The sequence below is a fragment of the Aulonocara sp. 'chitande type north' Nkhata Bay genome, linkage group LG11 (assembly GCF_057382095.1).
Source record: "Aulonocara sp. 'chitande type north' Nkhata Bay isolate Kocher_YH1m ecotype deep benthic linkage group LG11, A_spYH_male_GT1.1, whole genome shotgun sequence".
Classification (NCBI taxonomy): domain Eukaryota; kingdom Metazoa; phylum Chordata; class Actinopteri; order Cichliformes; family Cichlidae; genus Aulonocara; species Aulonocara sp. 'chitande type north' Nkhata Bay.
Window position 1 is genome coordinate 37,314,406 of NC_141354.1, and position 13,917 is coordinate 37,328,322.

Consider the following 13,917-nt stretch of genomic DNA (forward strand, 5'->3'; position numbering starts at 1 on the left):
TTGCTGTCACCTCTAAATAAGTCAACACACAGCCATTATGCCTAAACTGCTGGCAACAAAAGTGAGCACACCCCTAAGTGAAAATGTCCAAACTGTGCTCGACTAGCCATTTTCCCTCCCTGCACAGCAAATTCAAAAGTGTTAAATGTTTTGGTGTTAATAGTCTTCTTGCAAAAGTAGAGTTAATTTTACTCTAAGCAGAGTCACATTCTTTTAATGTAACTCTGAGGTGTAAAATGATAGTAGTTAAAATCGAGTGTTAAAAATGAGTGTTTCTCTGTCAAATCTGGAGGTGTTACAATGGAAACATTAACTCCTGACCTCTTAACTCTGAACTCCTACAGGGGCTATGACACCAACAGAGTAAATTCACAGACTCCGCCCCCAGCACGGCTCCAATCGAAGCTGAAGTGAAGCCGTTTCAGAACATTTTGCTCTACATATTTGAGTTGTTTGCCATGCTTGGTAAGTCATTTTTTCAAAGATTGTTTCAATTATTATTATGAGCTTTTACTTCTGTGGCTCTTTGGAGTTGAGACAAAGCTGTGTGAAAGGCATTAGCCATGTTGCTCGCTGATAGCATAATATTCTGTTTTAGCTAGCTGAAAGGTATTGTTTGCGGGCAAATACCACAGCCTTGAAAAAAAGCTTGCATGTGAATTTTCAGTCAAACTTTTGGTCAAATACACCTAAAACAATGTCTAGAATGTGAAATGTTGGTATAATGGTGCTGCTTGAAGCCTGAAAACGATCGCCCATAAAAATAAAAACACGAGCAAACAGCAGTAGCAGACGTCCTGACTGGGTTCTACGTTAGCATAGATCCCTCCAGAGTTTTGTGCACACGGTTTAGGTAAAAATGAAAAAGGTTGAGGTTTTACATTTAGTTCAGTATTACCTGTTGCCTGTGTCCTTGTCTTTTGGGAAAATACTTTACACAAGTAATGGCTCAAAGAGGATTCTTTTTTTTTTTTTTTTTTTTTTTTTACTGTGCTGCAATTGTTTACTGGATTATTTGTGCCATTAATTAGTGTCAACTAATTTTTATTCGATCTCCGCACAGGATATGCTTGTGAAGATGGAATATGGGGGAGAGCAGAAGTGCGTTGAAGTTCCACAAAGTGATGAATGAAGGACATGCATATTGTATTGAAGAAATAAGTGATGAGATGCTGTTATTTGCATTTACCATGTCAGACCTTTTGATAAACAAAATTCTAATGAAAGTGAGAACATGTATACTGTTACGTCTTTCAGAAAATGTTTTGAAATTGTGGTGCACAGTTCAGAATAAATGTTTTTCAAAAACCATTGCGTCTTTTTAGTAAATGTTTATTTCCAAAAGAAATTTCTAGAAGTTCAGAACAGTAAAATTCCCGCTTTTTAGAATGAATTAGAAGATAACTCTTACGTAGTTAAACTAAAATACTCTTTGAGAGTTAATATATAAACTCTTAACACCAAGTGTTAAATTATCAACTCCAGACAGATTTGGTGTTTAACACTAAATCAGAGTTAACGTACCAACTCTCCAAAAAGAGTTAAATTAACACTCTCTGGTGTGGACCCATATAGACACTTTAATAGTGTTGAAATCAAATCCGACAGTGTTAATTTGGACATGATGGATTTGCTGTGTGGTGTCATGTGACTCATTAGTGTTACAAGGCCTCAAGTGTGTTGAATATGGTGTTATTGCTCTCACACTCTCTCATATTGGTCACTGGAAGTCTAACATGGCACATAATGGGAAAGAATTCTCTAAGATAAGATAAGATAAGATAGAACTTTATTAATCCCTCGGGTGGGTTCCTCTGGGAAATTCGACTTCCAAAAAAAGCACAGCAACGACCAAAGTTACAGAACTGTTATATATACACACACACACACACACACACACACCATATATATAAATACAGAGACAAATATAAATAAAATATACAAAGGGGATAAATAGAATAAATAGGAATAAAAAATAAAAATACAAGTGAATTGCACATTTCAAGTATTGAGGTCTATTGCACTGTTGACTATTTACAAAAAGTATTGCACAAGGTATTGTACAGTGAGGTGCAGAGGCACTACAGCTTAGTTGTTCCCCCCTCCTTTGTCCTCCTGTTTCCCCTCCCTCTCCCCTCCAGAGAGGAGTTAAACAGGAAACTGAAAAAAGGAACTGAAAAAAGGAATTGTTACTCTACATAAAGATGGCCTAGGCTATAAGAATATACCCAGCACCCTGAAACTGAGCTGCAGCAGTTTCAGGGTGCATACATACAGGACAGGACAGGTTCCACTCAAAACAACCCTCGCCATGGTGGACCAAAGAAGTTGGTCCACCATGGCAAAGAGCACATCAAGAGTGTGTGGTGGCAACCAGGTGGGGAGTACAAAGACAGGTGTGTCTTGCCTACAGTCAAGCATGGTGGTGGGATGTCATTTTTGGGGGCTGCATGAGTGCTGCTGGTACTGGGGAGCTACAGTTAACCATGAATGCCAACATGTACTGTGACACACTGAAGCAGAGCATGATCGTGTACTTAAACTGTATCTTGGCTGATGTCGCTAATGTGTCTATATTAACGGCAGTGCTGATTTTGTCTTTGTGTGTTAAAGATTTCCAATCAGTGAAACATGGAAACCTGCATTTTGATTCCGCCCGGTCTCTGTTTCACAGCGTGTGGCTATAATTGCCTGTGATTCCCTTCAAAGGTTATCTGAAAAGGACAGCTCTCTTTTGTTGTTTGTTTTTTGAACTCAATTTCCGATGACCAATGACACTAAAAGGTACTTTTTATTTTTTCTTTGCTAATTTTCAACCTTTGGAATACGCACTCAGTGACATGACGAGGACATTCACCCAAATTGGCCAACTTTCCACCACAGTATGACCTTTGATCCCTAAGAGGTACATCTATTTGGTGGACTCAAGTATGTAAGTGAAAAAGGCCACTTCCTAATATGTCATTTACACTTCCTGTTTAATGCACGCCACCAATACGGCATGTAATGATGTGATTTTTCATGCAATAATACAAAGAGGAGGGAAATGTTTCCTTTAACAGATATTCCCCACAGTCACTCACCTGACTCCAAATCATGTTGATGAGATAAATATACACTTTTTGTTTTGCTCGATTGTGGCACTAATCACATGTTTATCCTCATGTTCAATCAGCTGTCTGTCAAGTGATGGTGTAACTGTATCAGGGGTAAAGGCTGGACCTGCACATTTACAAAGTCAAACTCCATGTTACTTTACAGCAAGTGTGGGAGGAAACCTCTGACAAAAAAAATTTAATTTATGCAATGCAGGAATTGATGGCCCAGAGATTACAGAAGTAAATGCGAAACTGGGAAAGCCTACATGCTCTGGTAGACATAAAAGGTCAAAGAGTATAAAATTTACTGTCAGTACTGTATGTCTTAGTCACCCTCCTTACTCATAGCAAGTAAACCTAAACAAATTCAAAGTGAAACCGCCTCTGGAAAGATTTTCTTTGCAGCTGAAACACAAATCTCTCTGCAGAGATGCTCATCTGTGCGGCATCATAATGATACTAATTTGAGTCTAAAGCTGCACTCTGTGCAGTGAATAACAAAATCAAAGTGTTTGAATAATGACCTTGTCAGCTGGCAATAGAAACAAACAAGACGATACACATCTACCAGGAGTAAGGGCATCTGCTTTTCGTGCAAACAGTCAGTCGCAGCAAGCTTTTAAGCTACAAAACAGTTAATAAAGTTTATTTCAGAAAAGATTATTTCCCAGTAAATTTTTATAACGATACTAAAGTCACAATGGTTCCTAAACTTTGGGGTTGGCCCCACTGATGGGGACTTTCTCTCCCCACAGCAGGTGGAGAAAACATGGACTGAAACTAAGCAGTATAACCTGAGGGGGCTTTACTGACTTCTACTGATGAAGATCTTGTTAACCATCATTTCACATGGACATGCTTGAAATAACTAATGAGCAGCATTCGGTGCTTTACAGAAACAGATAACACACACACTCACACACGATACAATCATGTGTACATCACACACACAAACATCATGTTGTGAATTTAAACTGAAAGATAAAAAAAATAAAAGAAGCTGGTTTATCAATTAAAATGGGGGCAAAGTCAAGTTAAATGTAAAGAACAGTTCAGCAGCTAAAAAGGGAAAAGTCTTTGGCACAAATAAAAGAGCTAAATTGCCTTCTGTTGTGATTCGGCACCGTACAAATGAAATTAAACTGAACCCTTAAATTAAAAGTGTAAATTAAAATATTTTTAACAAGAAGCTATTCTGCTTTTTTTTTTTTTTTTAAATCACATGAATAGTAAAACTGTGTTTTTATTACATTTAAGAAATTTTGGAAGTAAGTTTTTTGTTTTTTTTTTATGTTTGTGTGGAACGATTATAGAGTGCAGCAAAAATAGCTATTGGCATGTTTAGGCCGATGCTGACCAGTCACTGCAGAATTCAGCAGAATGTGTAGAAATAACTAAGAAACAGCTTTATGATCCAAATGTATGTAGTTATTTAGGGGTTTTTAGATTGAATTTATTTAGAAATTGATTTTCACTACCTCGACACTTAAAATTTCCCACCCGGAGCTCCTTTTTCCAGGTAAATTATGATCTCCATTATGAATGCTTCCCATCTGATCTAATCACTGGATTGTTTAAATGTGTGAGAATGATTTTCTAGAAGCTCAGCAGATAAACATGATGGTGGGTTACTCCACAGACCATTATGAGAACAGTCATGAGTCATTTTTCTGTTGGATCTGGAGTCGGGACACAAAGAGCTACAATAAACGGAAGCCAAGAACTGGAGGATAGAGCAGAACGACAAAGGGACATCCTGAAAGATAAGGTGCAACACTCAAGCTGAGTGCTCCTTCACTACTCTGCTGAGAGAGAAGCCTCAGGCTCGTAGTGTCACAGTGGCGACACCCATCTTATATATACGGTCTACGCTCTCATCTCTAACCCTCGGCTGCAGTGCAGCAAAACACCAGTTTAAAGAAAAACTGGTTGTGCGCTGAGAACCATGGTGTTACTCAAGAGTTGCACACAGGTATTCTTATGATTGGGTGACACTACTGACACAACCACAAAAACAAGAGAACCCTGCCACAGAGTCTGCTGCACACTGTTTCACACGCCGTCCAACCCAGACACTGTGGTAAAGGTGCTTTCAGAACATGCCTCTGACTGGCTGAAGTACGACGCCACGTGTGGCGTCTTGCAAATGGACAGGGACAGAGTTTCGAAGGCACATATGTGTGTCAAACAGAATGAAAACAGCGTAGATAAAAATCAACTAAACTTTCCCTTTCAGTGTGATCTCAATGTCAAAACAACGTAGAACCACGCAAATGCCAAAGAAGGTTACTCTGGAACGCTGCACCACAACTAAACCTTTTTTTCCAAAGATAATTTGCTGATAGAGTTTATAGTGGTCTTGTAGCAGTTTCAGTCACTCTTGCACACTTCACCCATTATGGAACTCTTACCTTTAGTTCCAAGAAACTGAAGACGCTGTGCCTATCTCAGGCTCCTCCAGTCTGCAAAATAGCACAGACTAAACAGAATGATAAGGGCACAAAGAGATTCAGTCACAACCAGCAAGCAAGCACAACCAGGGCGCACTTTCAGTATATTTGACCAGATTCATATGCTGAGTTCTTTTTTCATTTCAATAATTTAGGCTTTTACACTTTCTTGTGACATAAAGAAGCCCTACAGGAAATTTGTAAGTTGTAATCTTGACTTCCACAAAGTGAAAAACATAATAATAATAATAAAATACATCCAGCGGTTGCATTTCTCCTCTAATATTGTTGCTTCTTGAGGTAGAAACTGTGGTCATCTTGGAAAGTCTTTTGAAAATTCAAGTGGTTAATGGGATTTTTTTCATATTATTTGTTGTAAATGGACAAACATGCACATTTTGGTGCTTGCATCCACTTTTAAAAGATTGTTAGAGTAATACCCCCACAAGACTGAGGAGGGAAAGTTTAGCTGCAAAGAGTGAAACCTGATAAAACTAGACTTTTTTTTAAAAAAAGAGGAAGAAATTCTCAGTTCTCTAGTGCAGCCAGTAAAGGTCATATCTCCTCCTCCTCAGCAGTACCAGCACATGTTAAATGCAAAACTGTTCAGTGCTTCATAAACGTAAACAAATCAGCATGAATGAAGTCATGTAGGTGATTACATCAGCCAGCAGGTATGACCAGGTGGAGTTTCCATAACCTGTCCTGCTACATGTGCTTCCGGTGACGCGTTTCTCTTGTTTTCTTCTGGTTATTAATCATTTTAAATGAAAACCTTTTCAAATTATTCACGTAAAATCACATTTAAGGCTTGAAATTGACCCTCAGAGACACAAATAGCACATGTAGGCTTAATACGCCTTTAAGCGCATTCCATAGTTAAAGTTTGGTAAGTATAAACACAATATACTCACCACATGGTTAAGTTCTGTGCATGTAGTTAAAGACAACCAGACAAGCACTAACAAGTCAGATTACCATGAGAATAATTTCGAGGTAGAACTGAAAGTGAGCATGCCCAGTACGTCAGTACAGGAGCCAAACCACAACAAAGCTTTCTAGGTGCAAGTTGAAGCAGGAAGTCATTCTAATACACACTTTGCAACTGACACACAGGTACGGCAAATATCTGGGTCGCCTTTCACTGTGAAACAGGTCTGATGAGCCTGTGGGGTTTGAATGTTTCCCTGTGTGCCCTCAATGTGGCAACATAATAGAATTTCCCTCCTCACAGGAATGATACAATCCCTTAAAAATACAAAGGATCTTTCTCTGATGTAAGCAAGCAAGGAATTTATTTATGTAGCACATTTCGTCATATAGTTTCAAAGTGAGATTAGTGAGATGGTAATGGCCTGATTTTAAGGCCACTGGAAGTGGAAATGTATCCAGTAAAGTCTGAAAGATTTGAACACACACACACATACTGACACAATGTTTGCACAAACCAGCTTCTTTTAAGCTTCGTTGTCTCGGTGGTATTTCTTCCACTACACCCGGCTCATTTATTTCTTATCATTTACTTAAATTGATGTGACCCCTGAGTCAGCTTGCTTCATGGATATGGCTGAATAACGTTAAGCTTAAGATAACCAACAAATCCTGTCTGTTATGCGGAAGAAAAATGAGGAGGCAAACCACTTAATCATAAGTGAAGCGTAACTTCTTGGCAGAGGTTTGTAGGCCACCAGACTGTAGAGTCTAGAAAGAGCGGAAGCCACGCTACATTTGTGGTAGAACCTCATATCGACCTGGTTTATTCCCTTACACATCTGAGCCCACATACCCCGAAGAGGGAATGACAAGAAGGAAACCAAAACTATAAGATGTGGATTTTTTGCTTCTTCTAAACCTGCACCTGTGCATGTGTCATCACACACATCTGAATACGAGGCTCAGCTCATAATCCTACACTAAACAACTTGTTCGCCTACAACAGCTTCCCCTCCCTCAACATCCTCCCACCCGGCTTCCTTCCAACCTTTCCTGCCCTGAGCTTATCTGAGCCGGCTTTACTGCTGAGCTTCACCGTGCGATGACCGCATATTCCTGGGATTGCATGATGCAACCAGGGAGCAAAATCAGCAAAGAACAAAAAAAAGCTTTTTGATGGCTTTACGGATACCATGAGGGTTACATGTGGGGAATGTGTCACCGTGTTTTTGGGACTGGCCTGACAAAGATTCGGAAAGTCAGGAAAAGGGAAAGGCACAAAGATACGAAAGCTCAAACTGAGGAGGTTTCATTTTCGGTGATATTTTTCCCAGTTCAATGAAAAGAGGCATTTGTGAAATCCGTGGGATTCAGTGAGTCATATGTTAAAGGTCACACTTTCTTTTGTTGGGAAACTATATATCCATACAGATTTAAATGAGCTGATTAGTAAAGGCAGGGGAAATCACAGACAAACACATTTTTAGAAAAGGAAATGAGTGTAACTTTGTGTCTAGACTCTTTATTTATATTCAGGTATTTCACAGTAATTGTTTACAGTGAAGAAGATCTATTTCTTCCATTTGGTGGAGAAGGACTCCTCCGTGTTTATCATGGAAAATGTTATTCTGAAGTTTGTCTATTCACACTGTGAGGTGCATACTGTATTTTGATGTTATTTTTCTCTCATGGGAACTAGCAAAACATATAAACAAGAAGATAACACAAAGCCACACAGGTTGATCACAGAGCGGTTAGTGGACGATCACAGAGGGGGAAACAAAAGAAGTCAAAAACGACTACAAACAAATAAAAATAAAAAATCAGAAAGTGGGAAAAAAAAAAGGGGGGGGGGGGGGTAACCCAAAATCAAAACAAACAACCAATACAAAATCAAATCTGGCAAAAAGATGACCACAAAGACAAAAGGAACCACAACAAAAACCTAAAAGACTACAAAGAGTAAAAAGTAATGACTAGAAAGCAAAAGTGGCAATAATAATGAGATTCAAAATTCTTTTTTTTAATGTGTAAAATGATCCAAGGGATGGTCACAGCAACCAAACGAAACAATACTGAAAATGCAAATAAGCACAAAAATGGCCAAAAAGTGATGATGAAAAAAAAGAGGCAAAACATAATCACAGTATTACAGCTAGGAACATAAAGTCACAATAAAAATGCAAAATAACACTAAACAGACAGAAAACTGAAAGTAACTGCGTTAAGGAGGCACCCAATCACCACACACCACTGAAAACCAGCCCTAAAGGCATAAAAATGACCACAATGACCAGAATAAATCACAATAAAAATGCAAATTGGCTACAAACAAAGGAAAAGATTGTCGTAGGCCTAATACAGAGAGACAATAAATCAGAAAACAACCTGCTAACCTCACGCGCATGCCTCTGGATGTGGGAGGAAGCCTGACTACCTGGAGAGACAGAGAACATGGAGTGTGCACTCAGAAAGGCCCCAGCCAGGCGGCAGATTTGAACCAGGGACCCCGTTACTGTGAGGCAACAGTGCTAACCACTGCACCCCTCGCAAGAAGGTTAAAAAAAAATGACCACATTATAATTTTTCAGGATTTAAATATATCAGAGAGTGTTACATATCATGGCCAAAATACAATATTTTATTTTCATATTTTCAAAAGACCAAAAAGTAGTTTAACTGATTAACACCAATGCGACCACAGAGTCTCCAACACCGCTACTTGAAGTGATCCTACCAAAAAAAAAAAAAAAAAAAGAAGTGATCCTACACACAAATATTTGTGCTATAATTAAGTCTGAGTTTGGTTTTTATTCCTGTTTCATTGGGAAATACGAAGAACCGGTGTCTTTATGTAAGCTGACTCTCACATAAAGACACTGATTCAGTGTCTTTAGAGTCGGGGATGGTACCTATAGATGAGCTTCCTGTCTTTGCACACCGGATATCATAACCAAGAGCTTCTTTTGGAGAATCTCGTTATGAATAATCGAAAAGAGGTGGGTGAGTGAGAGGGAGGAACTGTAGACAGTATGCATGCATTTGACAGTGTGTGTGTGTGTGTGTGTGTGTGTGTGTGTGTGTGTGTGTGTGTGTGTGTGTGTGTGTCATGTGGGTGCATATGATAATGGTGAAAATGATATCATCCGGCAACATCTTGCGGTTGGTTTGTGTTTGCATGTTGGAATGAAAAAGTCAAAGCCAGACACGGAGGTGCAATTTCACTGCTGATTTCACACATGACATGCACACACTTTCTGCTGCGTTAATATTCAGCGTCACAGCACTCCAGTCCTTTCAGGTTTATAAGATACACACATTCACAATCCCCCTGATGACACACTGGTGGCTCCCCCTTCCACACTACCGAAGTGATAATCAAGCATCAAGAATATATTACTGAGCAACTTGGCCCAAAAACAAAACAAAAAAAACTAACCATACAATACACAAAATGACCACAGAGTCAAAAGGATCACAAAAAGGAACACACAAAATCCGATACATAGAAGAGACAAAATAAAACAAACATGCAAAAAAAAAACTAAAAAAAAAGAAAATCAAGAAAACATTAAAAAAATGACATTTAATCAAACAGAGACAAAACTAACAACAAAAATGTGAAATATTCGCACAAAATGGCCAAAGAGACAAACAAAACCAACACACGCAGCAACAAAAGAAACACAAAATAACACAAAGTCAGAAAAAAATGACCAAAAAAGATGGAAAATAACCCACACGAGACAAAAATGAGAAAAAAAGAATGGAATAAAAAATAATGGAATATTGTTACAAAAAGAAACGCAATGACTAAAGAGAGACAAGCAAGACAACATGCTCACCATCATAACAACACAAAACAGACATGCAAAATAACCAGGAAGAGATGGGAAAAGATCAAATGTTACTGGAAACAACACAAAACAACCAACAAGTAGATTTGTTTTATTTTTATTTTATTTTGATGTTTTATTTTTACTTTGAATTTGATTCAATTTTATTAATAAAGCACCAAATCACAACAGTCGCCTCAAAGAGCTTTATATAGGAAGGTAGACCCTACAATAATACATACAGAGAAAAACCCAACATTCATTTTGCAGACTGGGTTTACTCGCTTCACAACAGTTTTTATTATAGAAAATTTTTAGTTTTAGTTGTAATTTGTATTACATCCAGCCTTAGTTTTAGTCTCCCTGCATATGAAGGACATGTGTTGGAGGCAAAGCTCAAAAAGAAATTAGTGCAGGTATGACAATAGGTAATAAAAAAGCAGAACTGATTGTGTTGGTTCACAGTCGGCATCCAAAGTCTGACTAAACATCATCCTGCATTTCCATTTTATTCTAGTTAGTTGTTTTTTTTTTTGTGAAATGTCTTTTTTTTTTACTTCAGTTTTAGTTTTGTTTTAGTCAGCTATAATAACCTTGTCACAAAGTCGGAAAAAAAACAAATATAGATAAGATTAACTAGATACATACACAGCAACAAAAAACCCAAAATCATGATGACCTAAGGTCACCACAGAGATATCTAATATAACAAGAGAAAAGTAACCGCAAAAGACATGAGACACAAAATGACTGCAATGTGACAAAAATCGAGCACCAAAAAAAGATCCCAAACCGCAAATGCACCCACACAAAAAACCTAAATGACTACAAAACAAATACGAATACAAAGAAAGTTCTGTTTGGGACGGGGCGGCAACTGTTCAGCAGATTTGGTGTCAAAGGCGATCAGCTGTAATGAAAAGGTGGTTCTAAAAATCTGACATCCACCTGAAATCCACTGATGGGCTTTGCATGAAAATCATCGGAGCCACTTTACTAAAGGCTACAAAGAATTTGGATTCTCTATACAGTTTCTAAATCTTCGGCCAAATGTGGCTATCTTTTTAATAAGCTCTACTTGAAACATCTTTGGGATCTCCCACAACAACCACGCACAACAACTATTTAGGTACTTTAGCAGTAGCTCATTGCACCGACCCCAGGGGCCAAGCCACTAATTTTTGCCTCCTGTAAATTTAGTCGGCGTGGCAAGCAACCCAAGCTCTTACTGATATGAGTTCATTTTAGATGATTTTAGTTACATTTTAATAGGCCTAAGCTGCTGGGGGCTTCCCATGAGACACTGAGTGGCTCTTCTTGACTCACATTTTTTCACTCTTTGAGTTTTTATCCGCCACTCTGCATTTAATTAGTAGTAATTATTAATCTAAAGTCTTCCTCCCCTCACCCTTCAATGGGCCACGGCAGATGGCTTACCCTTCCTGACCCTGGCTCTGCTGGAGGGAGTTTTTCCTTGCCAAAGTCACCGAATGCTTGCTCGGGGTTGTCTGCTTGCTGGGGTTTTCTGCCTATTACTGTGGGGGCTTCACCTTACAATCTAAAGTGATTTGGTGTTATACAAACTGAATTGAACTGATTAGCATTTAAGCTCTGTAATTTGTTTTAAAGAGATGATGGAGTGCTAAAGCATAAGCTAATGCGAGCAACCTTAGCCAAAAAAAACAAGATTATGTGTCAATTAATTTTAAGCTGGCAAACACTGTGCAATTTTTGACCCATTTTGAGCCGATTTTTCAGTCGTGCGACCGTTTTGGGGATTCGCCTTAATTGTGTGTTGTGCATCGTGTAATATATGTGGGGTAACGAGAAGCGACCTCACAACCAGCTCCCGATCATCAGTCGTTTGGTCATAAGAAAATCAAACCTGTTTGAAATCCTGTCGACCGTCGTGAGGGTGTCACCGCAGCTTCTCACACTGCGCACGTGCAGACAGAAATGAAAGTGGAAAGATGGAGTAGCGCGGCAGTGCGGCATGTGAACTTTGTCAAGCTCATCTGAGCCTTTTCGATGTGGCCTCACAAAATGATCACGACCGCACCAACCGTGAAAATAGTTGGATGGACGTTGCTGCTCAATCACAGCTGCATGATCAATGTTTTTCATTAGCAATTTAGCAAAGTTGATGGTGGTGGTGTGTGTCTGTGTGAGTGAAAGACAGAGAGGGAGAGGGAGAGACAGATTGTGTGTTATAAGCTTCATGTTATGGATGCACAGTGTGACTCAGGTCACATCAGAGCATCGAGCTGTATAGTGTGAGACGATGCATCGTGACCTGCGAACTTCTCACCCCTGAAATTCAATCATACAGTTTGACCAGGAGCTGAATAATGCGACTGAAAGAAATAGCACAGTGTATGCACAGCTTAAATTGCTCCAAAAGGCAGCGAGAGCACAAATGTGGTCAAGGTGTCTAGTTCAGTGACTTCAAGAGTGAGTTTTTTCTTCTGCTTTTTAAAATAAATTCTCATACAGTTATTATCATGTCTTTAGTCCCGTCTTCCTTCTCTCACCCCAACCAAACACAGCAGATGGCCCCGCCCCTCCCTGAGCCTGGTTCTGCTGGAGGTTTCTTCCTGTTAAAAGGGAGTTTTTCCTTCCCACTGTCACCAAAGTGTTTGCTCGTACTATGTATTATTGGAAGGTTGACCTTAGAATACAAAGTGCCTTGAAATGCGCTGTATGAATACAATTGAAGAGAATTATCACGTAAAATTGACTCTGAGAACAAAATATTTCAGCATGTGAATCTGTGGGGATTTACCTACTTTTGCAGCTAGTGGCCATTAGAGGAACTGCACCTTTGGTGTTTCCACTTTTGCCTCGCGGGTTTCTACTTTTATGTTTTTTGTTAAGTTTTTTTATGATACTGACTAAACAATGTGATCACTCATAATGTGCAGTTTATCAAAAACACAGAAGATGGCTTCAAACGAGACAAATCCTCACTGCTTCTTTAAAACCGTGTTGTGACAAAACAAACAGCAATCGGGACAGTACAAGGGAAACCAGACAAGTGTTTAAGAAAAACACAGCCAAATGAAAACAGAACTCGCTGGACATTTGAGGCATGTACACTGGATAAAAAGCCCACACTTGGCCGTTATGTCTCAAACAAAGAAAGTCAGTTGAGAAAGTGAAATGGGAACAGCAAGACAAAGAAGGAGAAGTGTAAAAAGATGCTTTGTGGAGTGTCTTGAACTGAGTTGCATCACCTTTCAGTTCTGAAAGAGAAAGTAGAGAGCTGCCAAGTTTTTTTTTTCTTTCTCTGCTTCAGTTTTCTTTTTTTAAACTGAGGTAATTTCAGAAACAAATGCTGTGTTAACACCATATGTCAAGGAAAAAAAGAGAAAGTCTTCCAAAACCCCAGAAGATACTTCATGTATGACATATAGAAATGGATTACTTAAACGTCTGTTTCACTTTATAATCCAGGTGTTTTGTTTGTAGTGTATCTACTTTCAAATTTCTACACACTTAAATGACTTGTGAAAATTCCTTTTGAACTTTCATCACATATGACCTCTCATCATGGTTATACTTCAGTTGCTGAACTTTCGCTCATGCTGTAAAGATAAAGAA